The following is a 13,247-nucleotide window of genomic DNA, read 5'->3' as shown; positions in this document are numbered from 1 at the left end:
AATTTTTTTTTGATAAACGGAATATATTAATATCAAGAAGATACCAATTACACCCAGCCTCTGCAACAACGCACCACCCTAATGGCACTACGGATGCACACAGCCAAAAACAAGAAAACAAAACTAAGAAACAAAAGTCCCGCTACAGTATCTCGGGCCTAACAGCAGCAGTACATCCACCGCCAAGACAACACCTGAATTACAGACTCTCCAAAAACGACGCCTCCAAGAAGGGAACAATGCTCAAACACCGTCGTCGCCCGATCAAAGATCTTAGGTTTTCACCCTGAAGATAGTCCCCGCTCTCAAAACAATGCCTCCACCAAGGTCATTGCCAGGCACAACCAATTAAGGCCAGACCTTGGGTTTTCACCCTGAAAGGTAGGACTCTGCACTTCACCTGTGTTGTCGTCCCCACTTTCATACCGCTGCTGTAAAGCCCGGAACACCAAGCATGTCCCCCAACAACGCGTAGACTTGAACCTCCCTTAGCTAGTCCTCTCCTCCGGCCTTCATGAAATTCTCTTATTCCTACTTTCATCATGGATCCATAGTCACTTGATGTCAACACAGAAAAAGAGCTTCGCGCCGCTCCCTCCAGAACCAATCGGTCAGAATAAAAACATGGGTGTGCACGACCGAATACCTCCGATGCAGCAAACTCCAGGCAAAGCACTGTTACATTCACCGGTGGAGCCTTCCGGAACTCAACCCCCCCGGCCAGATCACGAGTCCATGCCTCCATTAGGTCCTCCTCTTCACGCAAGAGAGGCCCTAAGACCGCCGCCTATATTCAGGTCGGACCCCCACGTCGGCGACCATTCCAGGCTGGCGAAACCAACCCTCCACCGGCGACACCATCGCGGACTTCCATGCACCTCCATCTCGCCGCCGAATCGCGGTGATAGATCAAAAGATCCACCACCACCAACCGCAGGCCAAGCCTCTCCGGCGAAGAAGAGGGCCACCTCCTCCGTCGAACCCAAGGCTGCTGCCCCGGGCGCCCTCGTGTCGCGGAAGAAGCCCGAGATCGCCTCCACGCGCCGACGAGAGGCGGGGGGGGAGGGAGGAGGGCATGGCGCAGACCGAGGGCATGGCCGCCGCCCACCACCAGCCCCTGTCGGTGTGCTGCGGGTGGAAGCCTACGGGAGGGGAGGGGCGGACCGCAGCGCAAGAGCCGCCGCCGCCCATCACCATCCGCGCCAGGCCGCCGCCGTATGCGTCGAGGAGGGGAGAGCCCGTCCGCCGTCCCCCACGACGGCGAGGAAAGGCCCCTGCCACCGCCACGCCCCGTGGGCTTTGCCCCGGCGGCGCTACCGGCGGCGGCGGTTAGGGTTGGGGGAGGGGGTCGGGAGAGGAGGGGCACTAGTAGAAAAGAGGGCTTTGGTTTTTTGGTTGATGAATATGTGTTGAAATACAAATTAAGTGCTAAAGTGTGGCTGGAACACTAGTTTCTCACTCACGGAACAAATGTTGGGTTCTTCTAGAGTAACACACGAGAATTCGCCTAAGATTGATGATGACTTGACTGACTACGATGCAATTTTTATATAGCATGTTATGCGAGCACTTAGCAATGTGCCTAACATATGTAGTAACCTTTTCCAAGGCAAAAATAAAAAGATCTCCAAAGCAAAGATTTTTTTTAAATAGTTCTTGTTTGGAATAATAAACGAGCCAAAGGTTGCTCCGCATACGTGTCTAAGTATAAGACCTATCTAGTTCATAGTACGAGTAAGCAAAGGTTGAATAATTAACCAGGGACCAATACAGGATTTAGGAGAGACTTAAAGGAGAAGAATGTTCGCGTGGCAACTTTACCTGAATCATCCACCCCACAATTCTGGTCCAAAGTTTAATGAATGGATTGAACTATAAATCTGTCTATAATATGCCACACGCACGTATATTCTCGAGAAAAGCATGGAAGAAATTGCACGCATGGCGTGGCGGTTCAAACTGACGAGCATCATCCGTTCTTCTTTCTTCCTTATCCCTCTTCGAGAGAAGAGTATCCGGCGATATTTCCCAGCTTCTAGAGGAAAAAAAGGGTGTCTTCTTCATCCATATTTCCTAGCCATATCTGCCCACCAGCACGCCAATTCTTCCATCCCTCCCGTGTGGGTATCTCTCACTATATATATTCCTGTTCATCCGGCTCCACGCTTTTATTTCGGTGCTACTCTGATTGAACTTATTCATCATTTACAAATGTACTTATCAAACGAACGAGCTTGATTGTTCATGAGCATGGAGAGCTTAAGCTTCACTCCACCCATCATCTCTCATAACCACCAACCGCCGTGACGATGACGCACTACGAGCTTCGCCAATCATCACATTTTTCCCTTATCATTCGCATCCATACAAATCTTCGCGCGATTTAGGCGTTTATCCATGATTGGTTCGTTGTTTTGTGCCTTCATGGCCTCGTCTCATCATTTGGAAGGGAGATAGCCCGGGGGCGATCGATTGTTGCGAGTCCAGCCCGCAAACCAGTGGTTAGCTAAGCAACAAAGATTCCTGTTTGTGTGCGCTACTAGCCCAACATTTCAATGCGTTTTCTATTAGCTAATGATCCCAAATCATTGTTTTCCCCTACTATATCTTAATAGAGATCGTCCTCCGGCCTTCGCAAATCATTGCAAATTTGTCCTCTCCGGAAAAATAAGAATTGCATGCATGCATGGATGTGTTGTACAGATATCTATGTTGCTTGTGCTTTGCCGCGATGATGAGTTAAGGGCATCTCCAACCGGGCGACCCAAACGGACGCGCTGGGCCGTCCGTTTTGGGCCGTTTGCGTGCCCGAGCGGACGCGCGGACGGAGCCCGCGTCCGCGCGTCCGTTTGGGTCGCGTCCTGCGCCCAACGCAGCGGCCACCCATTTGGCCATTTGGCCATTTGGCCTATTTCTTTGGAAAATAGGTCCTCTGGCCACAGATTCACTTTGATATATAATAATATCTCGTAAACATAAAATAATATATAGGAAACATAAAATATTATCAAATACCATACAATATTATCAAATGTACCATGATAAATCAAATAAAATGTGTCATAGTTTGAGAAAAATATAAAAATTACAATTGAGATTGTCTAACTCAATTTGGGCGCTCGAGGATCTCCTTCTGTCTCTTCTCGAACCAAGCTCTCTTTGCCTCGCTCATGTTGGTCAAGTCGGCGTTCATGATGAGGTTGTCCTCGGCTTGGCGTTTGAGCTCAACTTCCTTCGCCTTCAGCTCCACCTCTTTGGCCCTTGCCATTGCTATGAGCTCAAGTTCTCTCTCTTTGAGCTCAAGTTCTTTAGCTTTGGTCTTCGCCTTGACCTCTTCAATCTCAAGCTTCTTCTGCTTGGACATCAAAGAATTTCTTCCTGTCCTCTTCTTTCTCCCGGCGCCTCCTCTCATCCCTCTTGTCCGTGGACACCTCTCTGTCCGCATGCATCTCCTTCAAAGTGCCATACAATAGCATGGACGACGCATCACGCTTCATGTCGGCTTTGGTTGCCTTGTGGCCGCGTGGACGACTTGCACGAGAAGCGGAGCTGCCGCAAGGCTGCCCACCATCAAGGTCAATGACCGTGGCATCTTTGGCGGGATTGTTGCCGAGTCAAGGTCGCCATGTAGCCCTCGTACCCCTCCTGGAACTTGGGGGTGCCGTGGAGTTCCTTCCAACAATGAGGGAAGGCAAAGGTCTTCTCTCCATTGTTGGCTTTGTAGAATTCCAAAGCTCGCCACACCTAGAGCAAAGCGAGACAACAACGATAAACATATGTGCAAACATCGGATGAATAAGTTGAGGTTATGAATCATACCAAGTCCTTCACACCCATGCCACTAACGGGGAGCCGCCTCGCGTGCTCATACGCCGCACCGGAACTTGTTGCATTCCGTTTGAATTGCTCCCCACCTCTTTTGGAGCGATATTTCGCTGCGGTCGCTCTCAAATGGCTCCTGTCCATATTTGCGATGTTCATGGAAGTATTCATAGATCCGGCGCCAGAATGCGGACCCTTACGCTCGGCACCCGTCAACGCATCTTGCCCGATGGTCAACCATCCATCGACGAGCACCTTGTCCTCCTTCTCCGTGTAGTTGGCGGTTCGTTTGCTTACCGGCGACCTCGAGCTTGTGCGGCTGCGGCTTGTGTGAGGCCCTCACCGAACAACGGCTCCTCCTCAATGTTTATGCTTGCCGGGACGGGCGGTTGTGCCCTCCTGTGTGTCAATGGGAGGTGGCTGGGGAGCCTGCTGTGTCGAAGGATATGGAAGGGTCGTCGGCATTGTCGCGCGAAAGACGGAGGGGCCTGCACGGCGGACGGTGGCTGCGCGCGCGCGGCCGACATATCGTCGAACGAGGTTGCGTGCACCGGACGTCGCAGGCTGCTCCCGGGTTCTTCGGGCCTTTGGAGTTCGCCGGCGCACGGTTCAGGTCAATGGACGAAGGTGACGGCCCCGTCATGGACTCGCCCACCTCCGGTGACCCATCCCGTGGCCGAGTACGCCTGCCGCCCATGCGCCCCCATTTCGTGCCCAAATAGGGCGGTCGGCGGGGCGAGTTGACCTTGGAGGAAGGGGCCGGGTCACGGAGGAGGCCGAGCTCCCCACCGAGGCCGCGCCGGTGCCGGGGATGATCATGTGCTGGCCGAGCGCCGGGTGGCCGTAAAATAGCATGGCTCGCTGCTCTTGAAGGAGAGTGCTCTTCGCCTCCGTCCGGAGTTGGAGAAGGCTGCTCCGCCCCCGCTGCCGCTCCAGCTCGGCAGCGGTTTCCCTCTTCCGTTGGTCCAGCGCCCTGCGCCGGTCGGCCCTCTTCCTGCTCTCGAGCTTCCTCTGCTCCGGGGTGAGCTCGGCCTTCGCCTTCTTCGTCGGCGGCCCGGGGGGGAGCTCGGCCACCGCCAGTTCAGGAGCCGCCTCCACGGCAGGAGCGGCAACGGCCGCGGGTGCCTCCTCTTCGGTGGTGGCGGTGGTGTCGGTGGCGGTGGCGGCGGCGGTCGCTTCGTCGGCCATCTCTAGGTTTTGGGAGTACGGTGGAGTGTTTTCTGTTTTGGGAGGCGAGACGAGGCGGGCCGAGGGGCGGACAAGGGAGGACGCGAGCGACCAGCCTTTCGCGTCCGCGGCCACGCAAACTCGTCCAAGATTTGGGCCGGGTTTGGGTCGTCCCGGACGCCGCGGCCATCCGTTTTAGGGATGGGTCCGCGCGCTGGGCCGCGGTTTTGTCCGTTTCGACCCATCCGGACGCGCGGGCGCGGGATGGGTCGCCCGGTTGGAGATGCCCTAAGTTGTCGCTTACCTTCTGATCGAGGCTAGCTAGATTTAGGCTGAGCAGCTTAAAGAAGTTGGAAAGTGACTTAAAGGAAAGACTCTTGATATGCAAGTGTCCCTCGGTGTAAGGTAGGCACAAGACAATGTTCGATTTTTGAAAAAGAGATCAGCTTGACGATGCATGCTAACCACATTATTATTCTCCTCTACCTTTCTCCCGGTCACCCTTTGGCCACGCTTCTTTTGGACAATATATTGCATATATCCCACGGTACCTCCTGTCCCCCTAGAGAATAGTAGGACTAGTTGTTTATGGCTAGCATTATGCTGTTCTTGAAGCAAAATTAATATACTTGTGGTTATCCTCGTTCTGATCTCGCTAGCTGATCTCGTTCAGTTTCATTTTATATCTGAAGTGGAAAGAAACATGAGTATGTGTCATGTTCAGAAAACATTTGACTAATCAGTGGTTGAAGTGAACAAAAATTTCATATCTAAGTGCACCCATATATATGCCACCGTCACAGACACACCCATCGATCTCATGGACCCTATCAAATGTCAAACATCAGATGGCAATGGACGCCGATAGTAGGAAAAAGAAAGAAAATAACCGGTGCATGGATGATGGACGACGACACCGACGTTGCCACTCCTGCTAGCACGAATCATGATGCGACTCTACAGTTCGAAGTTGACTACGAACTAATAAGCTAATTCTTAGTCGATTGAGAATTCGCAAAATCAAAATTTATATATACTCGTTCTAATCTCGCTAGCCTTGCCACTTGACAGCTTGTTGGTTTTATTTCTGAAGTGGAAAAGAGACATGAGTATGCACGGCTAGGGTTGCAAAAGCGGGTCCCGCAATATCCCGCAAAAGGCCATGTTTAGTTCAAACACTGCTACGATCATCGATCCTCAATCTGACAAAATCGTGCTAATCGGAATCGAATCCGCCCCGCTTGCTCTGCCGCTTGCAAGCCTGATGCACGCCCACGCCCACGCATCAAGTTCAGATGAACCTACATTTGACAAACCAGAATACCAGTTGTTGAGGTGAGCAAAGTTTTCATATCTAACTGCATCCATATGTCACCGTTACAATCCCATGGACCCTAACAACTGTCAAACATCTGATGGCAATGGAAGCCGATAGAAAAAAAACACACACACACCACTGTACACCGGTGCATGGACGACGACGCTGACGTCGTCTGTTGAGCCATCGCCTGTACACACTTGTTTCGCCGAAAGCAACGTCGCGGCGACCGCCCTAATCTCAATATGATCCTAGCCCAACAGTTCGCGTCTGCATTTGTCCAGGTTTGTCTGCCGCGTCCTCTCCTTCCTCGAACCTTCCTGCCCCGGAACACCCACACGAGCTAATCAATCGATCAGATATGATGCACCGTTTCCTCCGTGTTCTTCGCTACATAGGAGTACTCCTATTTCTTCTCGACTTTCATATGGCAAGGCAACGACTTAGGCGTGATGCATGTGCTCAGTCCTCGTACGAGTACGTGCTTAATTTCGTAGCCATTCATTTCATACGATCAAGCGAGATACCATCTATATACGCGAATTCCATGCGCATGTGCAAGCAAATCTCCGCTAATAAATCCCGACCGCGGAGTCTAAACCGCATCCGGCTATTCATGATGGCTGCGATCCGTCCTTGATTTCGAGATAGTTTTGTATCTCCTATGAACACGACGTTTTCTTGCACGAAAGAGATGCGCACGTACGCACATGAGCGGATCCATCGTTAGCCAGGAAAATGACCGCTGAAAACAAAAGCTAGGAAAATGACTACCCTAAAAATTGATAGAACAGAGCACTATGACCAGTACCTTAAGTAACGAGAAAAAGTACTCGGAAACATTCTGCTGACATGCATCACCCAGCTACCTTAAGTTACGAAAAGAAGTATAGCGGAATGAATCTGGAGGCATATAACTTTGCGCAATGAGATAGGGAAACTATAACTGAAATCTGCCGAAAAGGACGAGTTGGATGTGAGGGCTCCATCGGGAAATGCTTAATGAAGCTTTGGTGTGGCAAGACATAAGTTACTCGGCGTCGCATTCACAAACTAACTTCTTTATGCAGCCCGGCTAACCAGGTCTCTTTATTTAGAGTAACTCTACCATATCTCGATAATAGCCCAAAACCAAAAAATTCTGGCCCTTTTTTTTTTTGGTTCTAGTCGATTATCCTGCCCCGAACAGATCAACGGAATTGCCCCGGACCAGATAAATTTATCGGGGACCCTAGAAACCCAACAGCCAACGCAGTTATAGTTACCAAATCCTCATTTCTCACACCGGCACATCGCCTTGCCTGATGCAAAATCGCTCGCACCCCATGCCGCCTCCTCGCACTGCAGTGAACAATCAACAAAATATTCGGAACCCCAACGGTCGGATCTGCAATGCCTCGGCGGTAGGGGAGGCTCCAGCGCATCGCGTGGCCACACACCTTCCAGCCTTGCCAACGGTGACAACTTATGCAAAATCCACGTATGGGACACCCACGCTCGTTGTGACACGTACTACGTGCATTTCCGCTTTTCCTCTCCCGCTTCCCCTTTGGCGCCCGAAAGCTCACGAGGAGCGAAGCATTGGTGCCTCATCGTGTACCAGCCTTATTCCGACGAGGACGATGATAAAGAGGCGAAGGTTGATGATGACGCGGAGGAGGAGGACGACGATTATGATGAGGACTTCGTCGCTCCCGAAGTTGAACAGATGGTGATGCGGCGGGTCCTCATGTGGTGGGTGGGTGCGCATGGCTGTGCGCGAGGAGTTGCACCGCTGCCGCGTTGATGAATTGAACGCGGACTAGGTGGACCGTGGACTGTTCGCATGTGAACGACACGAGGCATGACGCCTCTAGTGCCGCTGGCAGGCACGCCTCCAATACTCCATAAACTCGAAGACTCCATCGAGCCATGAACGTTGAAGCCCCATGGGTCATCGAGTCCCTTCTAATTATCTAGGTTTAGGTTTAGTATTCGGATTGTAGAAATGATGAATTATTTTGTTTGCTATGGAGGAACTTGAGCTCGAACAGAAATTAATTTCAACATTATCCGATCCATTTCAAATGTATGTTTTTTGTTCTAGTTATTCAAAACCCTTAACCTGTATGGGGATGCCTGATGCGCGATATCTGGGTTCAGAGTATGGGGGATCGATCAAGACAGCAAGACTTGCTATTAGCATCCATATAGATCCTTCGTATTTCTTTTGTGTTGAATGCCTGGAAACTGGATTCAGTGATTGGTCATGTATTTTTCCATGCATAGTTGGTCCTCCTGTTATGCACTAAATTTCTGCGAGGACCGCTTGATTCAACACCTGTTTTTTGAAGAGGACTGGTAGAAATCGAAAGTCGTTGCAGAGTACTCCACAAGACCACACACTAAATAGCAGCAGCAATACTAATACTCTTCGGGATCACATGCAGAACCTGCAATATGCCACTATGTATCTCAGATGGCCAAAACCATCAATTGCACCACGCTTACAACAAGGGTGTGCTCTGGCTGCCAGCATCAGAGACGAAATTAAGACGATGTTTCTTCCCTCTGCAGATTAAGTATATCCAGCGGTTTGATCTATTCTTAACATAAAATTGTCTATTTCGGTTCGTTTAGATCGGGTTGTGGACACGAAATTGGTCTCGTTGCCTCAGTGACCTGACGTATATTTCAAAGATAAGATGACATAATTTACATAATTAAAACAAAAAATATACGACTTGAAAATACGATACTTCAAGGACTTCAAACCTTAGCCCAATACTCGTCATCATTGGGAAGCTGGGTCAGGTCGAAAAGCACGGGCATCTCCCATGGCCAGTTTGACACCAGCGCGTCCATGGTGATCACGATTCACGCAGGAGGAGGGGATGCTGCCAGAGCAGACTACAGCGAGGGCGTGGGTGGTTTGGTTGAGGCCTGCTTGACTGCCTCCTCCTTGGAGACACCTGCCGGCATCACCGAAATGGCATAGCTTCGTTGGGAGCTGGTCTACCATTCCCTCCTCCTTGGCCACCTCGGCCTTGTAGACTAGGTAGCTAAGAAAGTCGTTGGTTTCATCCTAGGTTTTCTCGTCCGAGGTTTCCTCACTGAAGAAGAGCTCCCTCTTGGGCTTTGCCGGATCCTCCGCAGCCACGGGGATGAAGCCGGACGCTCGTTTACTTGACTTCTTCGGCTTCGTCGAGGAGACCTCCGATCTCATCGTCGCTCTTCTTCGGCTTCCTCCATAGAAACACCCTTTTTCCCATGGTGTCATGTGGAAGCTGTTGGCGAACTGGAAATGCTTGGCTGAATGTGGCAATGGGTTGATGAAGGGGCATTGCCGATAATCTTAAAAAGGACGGCATGGCGGTGGCCTTTAATTCCATCCCAGGTCTCCAATGGTGTGTCCTTGATGGCGGCGTAGAAGCTGAACCGCCGCCCGCCAGTCCTGGTGCAGCGGCGAAGTTGAACCACGCCATTGCAGACCATCGCAGGAGTTGAGGCCATGGTCCACCGCCAGGCGGGCCTGAAGCGGCAGCGCGCGGACAAGTGTCATGTGTGCCGCAACGCAATTCGAACACAAATTTGGACTGAGAATGCGTGAGCGCGAACAGATCAATCACTTTAGATCGGGCCTCTGTGTTGGATTTTACTTATTTCCAGCTTGGCCGGACTGAAAACCGACACGTTTAATCTATTTGCGTCGGGCCGGCGGAGAGGGACAGCAGCTGATTCAGCAATTAGTTGGTCCAGATTCAGTTAACGGTGATGTACGGAGGGACACATGTAGTAGCAATTAGTTTGCCCCGCGAGTTTCACCCTTCTCCTCCTCCATGTCTATTGTGAATCAATTCCCCATCCATCTTTCCGGAGGACAAGAACAAGGCCCCGACAAGATAAACGATGATAAACCGGGGGAGCACGTACGGCAGGCTGTTAATTATTGCACAGATACACCCATGATCCATGGACGCGTCTGGGTATCCAAAGATCGACCAATTAATTAGCACGGGCAGGGCATGGCATGTCATGGATAGATCGACGAAGCCGTAAATGGCGCTGTACACCGGGCACCGGCTGTGAGCTGTGAATCTGTGATCGTCAGAGATCCATTGTTCCCATCATCTTCAGTCTTGAGAGAAAAGAAAATGCAGAGTCGGGTCGGTCAGGGCCCGGCCGGCGTGTTGCTGCTGCGACGTCCTTTCCTGGCTCCGTCGCTACCTAGCTGGCTGCAGCGCGCCGCTGATTGATCGTACGCGCGAGAGCACGGCCGGCCCGGCGCCACCACCACCTGTCGTACTCGTACGACCGCACGGCCGTGTCGGCGCGCGATCCGCGCACGCGGCGTCGCCGTCCGACTCCGGCGGAAAGGCAAGCAACAACGCCGCCGGCCCACCCACCCACCGAAAGCCTGAAACCGCGCGCGCACCGACCGGCTGGCATGGTTTCTGGCCGAGCCTCTTCTCAGGTCAAGACGCCGAGTCCTCGAAGTTCACCACTAGCCAGGTCCAGCTGCTCATCAAGCCTGCCAAATAATTCAGCGCGCAGCTACAACTGGTTGGTCGCGCACGCTTGGATCACACGCCCAGTTCGTTAGGGCATCTCCAGCGGGCCGACGCATTTCGGATCGTCCGAAGCGTCCGTTCGCTAGCCGGCCCGCGGACGCTGCATGCGCCGGCGCGACCGTTCGCGTCGGGGTAACTCCAGCGGTGTGGACGCATATTTTATCCCGGGACAGCGTCAAGGTCGCTAATGGCGTTTTACGTCCCGTCGAGGACCGCCGCCGGCGATCGACCGTTCCCGCGCGACGATGATCGTTCCCGCGCCCAATACATTGGCAAGTTTCGCCGGCGTTTCGCGCGCGCTGGAAACGCCCTGCGCGCCAACGCCGTTTCCCGCCCCGCCGTGGCTATATATGGTGGACACCGCCGGGTGCGACGGGCACACCTCAAGCTAACTCTACCATCATCCATGGCGGACCACAAGAGTTGGGAGCACGTTGTTCACATATGCCGCCAGCTCCACCCGGAGGAGGAGGAGGAGGACGAGGTAGCCGCCGCCGGCGTTGAGGCCCAGCAGCTGGACCTGGAGGTCGCGGAGGCGGAGGCGGAGGTCGCGGAGGCGGAGGCGGCAGAGCGCGCGGAAGGGCGCCTCGCGGCGACCAGGGCGGAGATCGCCAACGCCATGGCCGAGCTCGCCGACGCCGTGGCCGAGCCCGCGGAGGCGCGGGCGGCCATCGCGGCCCCTCCGGCCGACGCCGTCATCCACGACATCGTGGACGACGACCCCCCCCCCCATGCCCAGGCGCTTCGAGTGCGCCGGTGACTAGCCGGTTCCGCTCGCGTCCTTCGAGTCCCCGGGCCGGGGACGCCAGCGCCGTCGGGCTTGGCCGACGGAGGAGGAAGCCCACGGCCTATGCGATGGCCATGGCCGGGGGTTAATGTGCTCCGACTCGGACTCGCTCCGGCCGTAGGGGCCCTTATCCCGCTCGGGTCGAGCGAGAGAACCGGGAGCCGGAGGTTGCCATCGCCGCCGGGGACGAAGCCGTGGCGGCGGCGGCTAGGGACAGGGCCCGCTTCGCCGCCGACGTGGCGGCGATCCAGTGCGGCGGTCCGGGCGGAGGAGGACGCGGCGGCGGCGGCGGTCCAAGCGGCAGGGAGGAGGAGGCCCGGGCGGCGGCGGCGGTCCGGCGGCGGCGGAGGAGGAGGAGGCCCGGCGACGGCGGAGGCGGCGGCTACCAAGGTGGCCTTGGCGACGGTGACGGCCCTGTGGGACAGCTCCCTGGCCGAGGCCCTCGAACGCCGCAGGCGGCAGGACGAGATGTCCGTTCACCGGCGTGCGCGGCGCGCGGAGTGCAAGAAGCACTCCCGCTTCGACGACGGCGCCGGCCCATCCGGCGGCCAGTAGTAGGGCGCGCGACTGCGAGTAACCGAGGCCGGTGTAGGCCGCGCGACGGCGAGTAGGTACGGCCGTTGTAGTTTTAGGTTAACTCGACTAACCATTTCTGTAAAGATGGTATCTTTTGCTTACCTAGTCACTGCCGACCGGGCCCGGATGTAACCAACGCGGACATTTTCCGCGACCGCCGAGCGTCCGCGGAGACGCAAACCTGGCGCATATTTGGGCCAGGTTTGCGTCTCCGCGGACGGCCCGGTTACTTTGCGTCGCCCCGCTGGAACAGGCCCCAGACGCATTTCCGGTCATGGCGGACGAAAACGGTCGCTCAGCGTCCATTTGCGTCGCGCCGCTGGAGATGCCCTTAGCGCTCGAATAAGGGCATCTCCAGCGGCACGCAACGGACGATGAGCGACCGTTTGCGTCCGCCTGACCGAAAATGTGTCTGGCATCATCTCCAGCGGCGCGACGAAAGTGACAGGCCGTCCGCAGAGACGCAAACCCGGCGCATATTTGCGGCAGATTTGCGTCTCTGCGGACGCGCAAAGTGTCCGCTCGCGTCTCCGCGTTTCGGCGGTCGTTTCGGCGGTCAGCGCTTCCGCGTCTACGCCGCAGCGAGTCTGCATCTTGGGCATCGTTTCGGCGGTCAGCGCTTCCGCGTCGCCGCAGCCGTCGCCATCACCGGCGCGGCTGCCCGTTCCGCGCGCGCACCGGCGGGCGGTGGCTGGGCTTCGCGTCGCCTTCAATGGCATCGTATCCAGCGCGCGGCCACCCTTAAAAGTCCACCGGCCGCGTTCCTCCTTCGCCCACACCTCCACTCGCACCACCACCGCCGTAGCGCCATGTGGAAGAAGAACGACTTCGAGGCCTCCGACAGTGGCAGCAAGAGGGTGCCGCTCCCTGTCACGCTGGCGAGGCTCATGCACGGTAAAGGTTGCCGTGCGAGGCCTGGTCCGGCGTGCAACTGCCTGGCGGCTGGCGGCTCGGCCTGCCGCCGGGTGCCCATCCCTCCACTCCCTGCACGCGAGCTTGATCGGAGCACGGAGATTCGGCGAAGGAG

The sequence above is a fragment of the Lolium rigidum genome, chromosome 1, assembly GCF_022539505.1.
Source record: "Lolium rigidum isolate FL_2022 chromosome 1, APGP_CSIRO_Lrig_0.1, whole genome shotgun sequence".
In the NCBI taxonomy this organism is placed as follows: Eukaryota; Viridiplantae; Streptophyta; class Magnoliopsida; order Poales; family Poaceae; genus Lolium; species Lolium rigidum.
Note: the sequence above shows the minus strand (reverse complement) of the source record.